This window comes from Arachis hypogaea, chromosome 1 (genome assembly GCF_003086295.3).
Source record: "Arachis hypogaea cultivar Tifrunner chromosome 1, arahy.Tifrunner.gnm2.J5K5, whole genome shotgun sequence".
NCBI classification, from domain to species: Eukaryota; Viridiplantae; Streptophyta; class Magnoliopsida; order Fabales; family Fabaceae; genus Arachis; species Arachis hypogaea.
Window position 1 is genome coordinate 54,031,192 of NC_092036.1, and position 8,276 is coordinate 54,039,467.

The window sequence follows — 8,276 nt, forward strand, 5'->3', positions numbered from 1 at the left end:
GTGAAGCCATGTCTAATTTCATTGGACCGAGGTTTCAACTTATCATCACAAGAGCTTGTTGATTTCTATCAAACTTGCTGTTGGAGCAGTGATCTGCTAAGGCTTGGCTGGCCTTTGGCCATGTCTAGTGTTTTGGACCGAAGCTTTCTTTGAAAGCTTGGCTGGCTGTGAAGCCATGTCTAATTCCTGGACCGGAGTCTTAGACTAGCATTGCACTGATTCCTGGAATTCTCATTAAGAATTTTGATACCTTTATTTTCTTTTTCCACTTAATTTTCGAAAAAGCACAAAAAAATTACAAAATCATAAAAACAAAAAAATATTCTATGTTTCTTGTTGAGACACTAGTCTCATGTTAAGTTTGGTGTCTTGCATGCATTGTTATTTGATTCTTGTTGCATTTTGATTTTTCCTTATTATTAAAAATCCAAAAATATTTTTAATTTGTGTCTTTTCAAGTCAATAATACAGAGAATTGAAGATTCAGAACATACAGCAGAGGAATTACACAGAAAAAGCTGGGCCTTCAAAACGCCCAGTGAAGAAGGACAGACTGGCGTTTAAACGCCAGCCAGGGTACCTGGTTGGGCATTTAACGCCCAAAAGGGTATAGTTTTGGGCGTTAAACGCCAAAATGTGCACCATTCTGGGCGTTTAACGCCAGGATGGCACAAGAGGGAAGATTCTGTTTTTCAATGCAATTTTTTTTTCAAGTTTTCAAACCTTTTCAAAATCAAATCTTTTTCAAATCATATCTTTTCAATCATATGTTTTCAAAATCAATTTCTTTCTATTTTTAAAAATACTTGCTATCAATTAATGATTTGATTCAACATTTCAAGTATGTTGCCTTTTCTGTTGAGAAAGGTTTAATGTTTGAATCATATCTTTTCTTGTTAGCCAAGTTTTTAATTTTCAAAATCGAATCTTTTCAAAATATTTTTCAAATCATATCTTCTAAATCACATCTTTTTAAAACTAATCATATCTTCTTAACCACATCTTTTTCAAAATAGTTTTCAATCAAATCTTTTTGATTTCTAATTTCAAAATCTTTTTCAAAAAACACTTGATTTCTTTTCCACTTTCATTTTCGAAAATTAATTAGTGTTTTTCAAAAATGTTTTCAAAATCTTCTACTTGATTTTCGAAAATTACTTCCCTTCTTCTCACATCCTTCTATTTATGGACTAACACTATTCCTTAATGCAAAATTCGAACTCCATCTTCTTTGATAAGTTCGAATTTTCTACTTCTGTCTTCTATTTTTCTTCTCCTCTGACACCTTAAGGAATCTCTATACTGTGACATAGAGGATTCCACATTTTCTTGTTCCCTTCTCTTTCTTATGAGCAGGAGCAAAGACAAAAGCATTCTTGTTGAGGCTGATCCTGAACCTGAAAGGACCTTGAAGCGAAAGCTAAGAGAAGCCAAAGCACAACTCTCTGTAGAGGACCTAACAGAAATCTTCAAAGAAGAAGAACCCATGGCAGCCGAAAACGACAACAATGCCAACAATGCAAGGAAGGTGCTGGGTGACTTTACTGCACCTACTCCCGACTTTTATGGGAGAAGCATCTCTATCCCTGCCATTGGAGCAAACAACTTTGAGCTTAAGCCTCAATTAGTTTCTCTAATGCAACAGAATTGCAAGTTCCATGGACTTCCATTGGAAGATCCTCATCAGTTTTTAGCTGAGTTCTTGCAAATCTGTGACACTGTCAAGACTAATGGGGTTGACCCTGAGGTCTACAGACTTATGCTATTCCCTTTTGCTGTAAGAGACAGAGCTAGGACATGGTTGGACTCTCAACCTAAAGAAAGCCTGGACTCTTGGGAAAAGCTAGTCAATGCCTTCTTGGCAAAGTTCTTTCCACCTCAAAAATTGAGTAAGCTTAGAGTGGAAGTCCAAACCTTCAGACAGAAGGAAGGAGAATTCCTCTATGAAGCTTGGGAAAGATACAAACAATTAATCAGAAAGTGTCCTTCTGATATGCTTTCTGAATGGAGCATCATAGGTATTTTCTATGATGGTCTCTCTGAACTATCCAAGATGTCTTTGGATAGCTCTGCTGGAGGATCTCTTCATCTGAAGAAGACGCCTACAGAAGCTCAAGAGCTGATTGAAATGGTTGCAAATAACCAATTCATGTATACTTCTGAAAGAAATCCTGTGAACAATGGGACTAGTCAGAAGAAAGGAGTTCTTGAGATTGACACTCTGAATGCCATACTGGCTCAGAATAAAATATTGACTCAACAAGTCAATATGATTTCTCAAAGTCTGTCTGGAATGCAAAATGCACCAAGCAGTACTAAGGAGGCTTCATCTGAGGAAGAAGCCTATGATCCTGAGAACCCTTCAATGGAAGAGGTGAATTACATGGGAGAATCCTATGGAAACACCTACAATCCTTCATGGAGAAATCATCCAAATTTTTCATGGAAGGATCAACAGAGACCTCAACAAGGTTTCAACAATAATAATGGTGGAAGAAACAGGTTTAGCAATAGCAAGCCTTTTCCATCATCTTCTCAGCAACAGACAGAGAGTTCTAAGCAGAATACCTCTGACTTAGCAACCATGGTCTCTGATCTAATCAAAACCACTCAAAGTTTCATGACTAAAACAAGGTCCTCCATTAGAAATTTGGAGGCACAAGTGGGTTAGCTGAGCAAGAGAATTACTGAACTCCCTCCTAGTACTCTCCCAAGCAATACAGAAGAAAATCCAAAAGGAGAGTGCAAGGCCATCAACATGGCCGAATTTTGGGAGGAAGGAGAGGCAGTGAACGCCACTGAGGAAGACCTCAATGGACGTCCACTGGTCTCCAATGAGTCCTCCAATGAGGAACCATGGGAATCTGAGGCTCCAAATGAGACCATAGAGATTCCCTTGGACTTACTTCTGCCATTCATGAGCTCTGATGAGTATTCTTCCTCTGAAGAGGATGAGCATGTCACTGAAGAGCAAGTTGCTAAATACCTTGGAGCAATCATGAAGCTAAATGACAAGTTATTTGGAAATGAGACTTGGGAGGATGAATCCCCTTTGCTCACCAAAGAACTGGATGACTTGTCTAGGCAGAAACTGCCTCAAAAGAGACAGGATCCTGGGAAGTTTTCAATACCTTGTACCATAGGCACCATGACCTTCAAGAAGGCCTTGTGTGACTTAGGGTCAAGTGTAAACCTCATGCCCCTCTCTGTAATGGAGAAGTTAGGGATCTTTGAGGTGCAAGCTGCAAAAATCTCACTAGTGATGGCAGACAATTCAAGAAAACAAGCCTATGGACTTGTAGAGGATGTTCTGGTAAAGGTTGAAGACCATTACATCCCTGCTGATTTCATAGTCCTAGAGACTGGGAAGTGCATGGATGAATCCATCATCCTTGGCAGACCCTTCCTAGCCACAACAAAGGCTGTGATTGATGTTGATAGAGGAGAGTTGATCATTCAAGTGAATGAAGAATCCTTTGTGTTTGAAGCTCAAGGATATCCCTCTGTCACCATGGAGAGGAAGCATGAAGAGCTTCTCTCAAAACAGAGCCAAACAGAGCCCCCACAGTCAAACTCTAAGTTTGGTGTTGGGAGGCCACAACCAAACTCTAAGTTTGGTGTTGAACCCCCACATTCAAACTCTAAGTTTGGTGTTGGGAGGTTCCAACATGGCTCTGAGCATTTCTGAGGCTCCATGAGAGTCCTCTGTCAAGCTACTGACATTAAAGAAGCGCTTGTTGGGAGGCAACCCAATGTTATATTTTATCTATTCTCTTTTGTTATTTTATGTTTTTTGTAGGTTGATGATCATGAGAAGTCACAAAATCAATGAAAAAAGCAAAAACAGAATGAAAAATAAAAAGAAAAACAGCACACCCTGGAGGAGAGCATGCTGGCGTTTAAACGCCAGTGAGGCTAGCTGTTGGGCGTTTAACGCCCAGTCTGGCACCATTCTGGGCGTTTAACGCCAGAAAGGGGCACCAGACTGGCGTTAAACGCCAGAAAAGGGCAAGAAGCTGGCGTTAAACGCCAGAAATGGGCACCAGCCCGGCGTTTAACGCCAGAAATGGCTAAAAACGCAATTTTGCTTGCCATTTGGTGCAGGGATGACTTTTCCTTGACACCTCAGGATCTGTGGACCCCACAGGATCCCCGCCTACCCTACCACACTCTCTCTCTTCTTCACCCATTCACCAATCACCTCAACACCTCTTCCCCAAAAACCCTTCACCTATCAAATCCCATCTTTCTCTTCACCACTCACATCCATCCTTCATAAAACCCCACCTACCTCACCATTCAAATTCAAACCACTTTCCCACCCAAACCCACCCTCACATAGCCGAACCATCCCCACCCCCCCACTCCTATATAAACCCATCTTCACTCCTTCATTTTCACACAACCTAAACACCACTCCTCCCCCTTTTAGCCGAACACAAAGCCATTCCCTTCTTCCTCATTTCTTCTTCTTCTACTCTCTTCTTTTTTCTTTTGCTCGAGGACGAGCAAACCTTTTAAGTTTGGTGTGGTAAAAGCATTGCTTTTTGTTTTTCCATAACCATTTATGGCATCCAAGGCCGGAGAAACCTCTAGAAAGAGGAAAGGGAAGGCAAAAGCTTCCACCTCCGAGTCATGGGAGATGGAAAGATTCATCTCAAGGGTGCATCAAGACCACTTCTATGAAGTTGTGGCCTTGAAGAAGATGATCCCCGAGGTCCCTTTCTCACTAAAAAAGAGTGAATATCCGGAGATCCGACATGAGATCCGAAGAAGAGGTTGGGAAGTTCTTACCAACCCCATTCAACAAGTTGGAATCTTAATGGTTCAAGAGTTCTATGCCAATGCATGGATCACCAAGAACCATGATCAAAGTGTGAACTCGGATCCAAAGAATTATCTTACTATGGTTCGGGAGAAATACTTGGATTTTAGTCCGGAAAGTGTAAGGTTGGCATTCAATTTGCCCATGATGCAAGGAGATGAACATCCTTACACTAGAAGGGTCAACTTTGATCAAAGGTTGGACCAAGTCCTCACAGTTATTTGTGAAGAGGGCACCCAATGGAAGAGAGATTCAAGAGAGAAGCCGGTTCAATTGAGAAGGCATGACCTCAAACCCGTGGCTAGAGGATGGTTGGAGTTTATCCAACGCTCAATCATTCCCACTAGCAACCGGTCCGAAGTTACTATAGACCGGGCTATCATGATTCATAGTATCATGATTGGAGAAGAAATAGAAGTTCATGAGGTTATATCTCAAGAACTTTATAAGGTGGCGGACAGGTCTTCTACCTTGGCAAGGTTAGCCTTTCCTCATCTCATTTGTCACCTCTGTTATTCAGTTGGAGTTGACATAGAGGGAGACATCCCTATTGATGAGGACAAGCCCATCACTAAGAAGAGGATGGAGCACACAAGAGACCCCACTCATCATGAGATCCCTGAGATACCTCAAGGGATGCACTTTTCTCCACAAAACTATTGGGAGCAACTAAACACCTCCCTAGGAGAATTGAGTTCCAACATGGGACAACTAAGGGTGGAGCATCAAGAACACTCCATCATCCTCCATGAAATTAGAGAAGATCAAAGAATCATGAGAGAGGAGCAACAAAGACAAGGAAGAGACATTGAGGAGCTTAAGCACTCCATAAGACCTTCAAGAGGAAGAACAAGCCGCCATCACTAAGGTGGACCCGTTCTTTAATCTCCCTGTTCTTTATTTTCCTTTTTTCGAATTTTAGTGCTTATGTTTGTCTATGTTTGTGTCTTGTGATCATTAGTGTCTTAGTGTCTATGCCTTAAAGTTATGAATATCCTATGAATCCATCACCTTTCTTGAATGAAAAAATGTTCTTAATTGAAAAAGAAAAGAATTGCATGAATTTTGAATTTTATAACAGTTTAATTATTTTGATGTGGTGGCAATACTTTTGTTTTCTGAATGTATGCTTAAACAGTGCATATGTCTTTTGAATTTGTGGTTCATGAATGTTGGCTCTTGAAAGAATGATGAAAAAGGAGACATGTTACTGAGGATCTGAAAAATCATAAAAATGATTCTTGAAGCAAGAAAAAGCAATGAAAGAAAAAAATATTTTCGAAAAAAAAAAGAAAGAGAAAAAGAAAGAAAAAGAAAGAAATAAAGTTGTGATCCAAGGCAAAAAGAGTGTGCTTAAGAACCCTGGACACCTCTAATTGGGGACTCTAGCAAGCTGAGTCACAATCTGAAAAGGTTCACCCAGTTATGTGTCTGTGGCATGTATGTATCCGGTGGTAATACTGGAAGACAGAGTGCTTTGGGCCACGGCCAAGACTCAATAAGTAGCTATGTTCAAGAATCATCATACTTTACTAGGAGAATCAATAACACTATCTGGATTCTAAGTTCCTAAAGAAGCCAATCATTCTAAATTTCAAAGGATAGAGTGAGATGCCAAAACTATTCAGAGGCAAAAAGCTAAAAGCCCCGCTCATCTAATTAATACTGATCTTCATAGATGTTTTTGGAATTCATTGCATATTCTCTTCTTTTTATCTTATTTGATTTTCAGTTGCTTGAGGACAAGCAACAATTTAAGTTTGGTGTTGTGATGAGCGGATAATTTGTACGCTTTTTGGCATTGTTTTTAGTATGTTTTAGTATGATCTAGTTAGTTTTTAGTATATTTTTATTAGTTTTTAGTTAAAATTCACTTTTCTGGACTTTACTATGAGTTTGTGTGTTTTTCTGTGATTTCAGGTATTTTCTGGCTGAAATCGAGGGACCTGAGCAAAAATCTGATTCAGAGACTAAAAAGGACTGCAGATGCTGTTGGATTCTGACCTCCCTGCACTCGAAGCGGATTTTCTGGAGCTACAGAAACCCAATTGGCGCGCTCTCAACGGCGTAGGAAAGTAGACTTCCTGGGCTTTCCAGCACTATATGATAGTCCATACTTTGCCCAAGATTTGATGGCCCAAACCGGCGTTCAAAGTCACCCTCAGAATTCCCAGCGTTAAACGCCGGAACTGGCACCAAAATGGAAGTTAAACGCCCAAACTGGCACTAAAGCTGGCGTTTAACTCCAGAAGGAGTCTCTACACGAAAATGCTTCAATGCTCAGCCCAAGCACACACCAAGTGGGCCCGGAAGTGGATTTTTATGTCATTTACTCATCTCTGTACACCCTAGGCTACTAGTTCTCTATAAGTAGGACATTATACTATTGTATTTAGAGATCTTTGGACATCTAGTTCTTAGATCAGATCTTGGTTCTTCTGGTTCCCTCTCTGGGATCGAAGCCAATGATCACTCTTGTTCTTATGTATTTTCAACGGTGGAGTTTCTACACACCATAGATTAAGGTGTGGAGCTCTGCTGTACCTCGAGTATTAATGCAATTACTATTGTTCTTCTATTCAATTCCGCTTGTTCTTGTTCTAAGATATCACTTGTTCTTCAACTTGATGAATGTGATGATCCGTGACACTCATCATCATTCTCACCTATGAACGTGTGACTGACAACCACCTCCGTTCTACCTTCGATTGGGTGGATATCTCTTGGATTCTTTAACCGGAATCTTCGTGGTATAGGCTAGAACTGATGGCGGCATTCAAGAGAATCCGGAAGGTCTAACCTTGTCTGTGGTATTCTGAGTAGGATTCAATGATTGAATGACTGTGACGTGCTTCAAACTCCTGAGGGCGGGGCGTTAGTGACAGACGCAAAAGAATCACTGGATTCTATTCCGGCCTGATCGAGAACCGACAGATGGATAGCCGTGCCGTGACAGGGTGCGTTGAACATTTCCACTGAGAGGATAGGAGGTAGCCACTGACAACGGTGAAACCCTTGCTTAAGCTTGCCATGGAAAGGAGTAAGAAGAATTGGATGAAGACAGTAGGAAAGCAGAGAGACGGAAGGGAAGGCATCTTCATACGCTTATCTGAAATTCCTACCAATGAATTACATAAGTATCTCTATCTTTATCTTTATGTTTTATGCGTTATCATTATACCCATTTGAGTTTGCCTGACTAAGATTTACAAGGTGACCATAGCTTGCTTCATACCAACAATCTCTGTGGGATCGACCCTTACTCGCGTAAGGTTTATTACTTGGACGACCCAGTACACTTGCTGGTTAGTTGTGCGAAGTTGTGTTTATGCCATGGTGCTGAATACCAAGTTTTTGGATTCATTACCGGGGATTATTTGAGTTGTGAAAAGTATTGATCACAATTTCGTGCACCATAAACCTTACGTGAGTAACGGTCGATCCCATGGAG

General features: G+C 40.7%; 1 non-coding gene across 1 annotated transcript; it reads right to left on the reverse strand.

The window, feature by feature from the left end:
* Window positions 1–1,891: 1,891 nt before the first annotated feature.
* On the reverse strand, window positions 1,892–1,999 carry LOC112716563 (small nucleolar RNA R71). The gene has a single exon (XR_003160402.1). It is a non-coding gene; the product is annotated as a small nucleolar RNA R71 (small nucleolar RNA).
* Window positions 2,000–8,276: the final 6,277 nt, after the last annotated feature.